We start from the raw sequence: 1,725 nt of genomic DNA on the forward strand, positions 1-1,725 counted from the left end.
ATCTGGTCCTCTGGACATTAAAAAAAAACAAAAAAAAACAAAGCAAATCAACAAAAAAAAATAAAAAAAATTGATTGTTGATTTGCTTTGTTTTTTTGTTTTTTTTTGAATGTCCAGAGGACCAGATTTAACTTTTTTAGATTTTTCTACCTGGATTATTGAGCATGCATCAGGATATAATTAGAAACAATGAAATATCCTGATGTATGCTCAATAATCCAGATAGAAAAATCCAAAAAAGAAACAATGAAACACTAAATGAACAATGAAATACTAAATCATGTCAGCTGACCGTGTGTAAAATAGGAATAAAACACAAAGCATAAACACAATCGGCATCAAAGATATTCTAAATCTAAATCTGATCACCCTGTGTTAAATGTCAGTGAGTACAGATGTGTTTTCAGGAGAGTTTTAAACGAAGAGACTGAGGTGGCCTGTCGAATGTTGATGGGCAGATTGTTCCAAAGTTTAGGACCCACGACTGAAAATGCACAATCTCCTCTGAGCTTCAACTTGGATTTTGGTACCACCAAAAGCAGCTGGTCTGATGATCTCAAAGTCCGAGAAGGAGCATAAGGATAAAGAAGTTCGGAGAGGTATGAAGGTGCGAGGCTGTTAATGCACTTGAATGTCAGCAGGAGAAGCAGGAGAGAAGCAAAAGAAAACAGATGAGATTTTTAGCAGCAATTTAAAAACAGTAAGTAAAGTGCCCTGCCTGATGTTGGGGGGCAGATTGTTCCAAAGTTTGGGGACCATGACTGAAAAATCCCAGTCTCCTCTGAGATTCAATTGTTCCCAATCGTTTTGAGCTCTAAATCCTGACTGAATCTCTTCAAACAGGATTATTTCATTGCAGACAATCACGTAACTGACCATCAACTATTTTCTCTATAATTTTTTAGATGAAAGTTACGTAGATTAGATATAGATCTATAATTGGCCAGAATTCCTGAATCAAGGTTATGTTTTTTTAAGTAAAAGGTTTAATTACAGCAATCTTAAAGTTCTGTGGTACGTAACCATTCATTAAAGACAAATTAAGCAGATCCAAAATGTGAACAATAATTAGGGGAAATACCTCTTTAAACATCTAAAAAAAAGTTACATCTGGTCCTCTGGACATTCAAAAAAAAAAATGTAGAAACGTTTCCTCTTTCATCCGAAAGACTTCTTCAGTCTGAGGTGCTGTATTCAACTCAGTCTCTTAAATAGCACCTTCTCAGAGTGGATCAACCAGTTTGCTGCTGACAACCAGAACCAGCTGCTCACATAATCTGGATTTTATATATATATATATAGAAAAGATACATGGTTCAACAGTCGGAGTATATATATATTAATCTACCTGGATTATTGAGCATGCATCAGGATACCTCTTCAAACAGTTTGGTTGGGATGGGATCTAGCAGGCATGTGGTTGGTTTGGATGAGGTTATTATTTTTGACAATTCAGAGCTGAACAGGACAAAAACTGTCCAAACATAAATCAGGCTCTAGTGAAATTTTTAAAGTTGCCTCATTTGACAGGGGACTAGAGATAGTAGAAGGAAGGATGGTTTGAATTTTCTCTCTAATTGAAATAATTTTATTTATAAAGAATCTCATGAAGTCATCACTACTTATAGTTGTAGGGATACATGGTTCAACAGAAATGGGACTTTTAATTAGTCTAGCAATAGTACTAAACAGAAACCTAGGGTTATTTTTATTCTCATCTATTAA

The 1,725-nt window shown here is 35.0% G+C and overlaps 1 protein-coding gene across 1 annotated transcript in view; it reads left to right on the forward strand.

Moving 5' to 3' along the window:
- The window catches only part of LOC119425559 (beta/gamma crystallin domain-containing protein 1), an 84,037-nt gene that overhangs the window by 32,373 nt on the left and 49,939 nt on the right, over positions 1-1,725 (forward strand). The window lies entirely within an intron of this gene.

Source organism: Nematolebias whitei, chromosome 19 (genome assembly GCF_014905685.2).
Source record: "Nematolebias whitei isolate Nwh7 chromosome 19, NemWhi1, whole genome shotgun sequence".
In the NCBI taxonomy this organism is placed as follows: domain Eukaryota; kingdom Metazoa; phylum Chordata; class Actinopteri; order Cyprinodontiformes; family Rivulidae; genus Nematolebias; species Nematolebias whitei.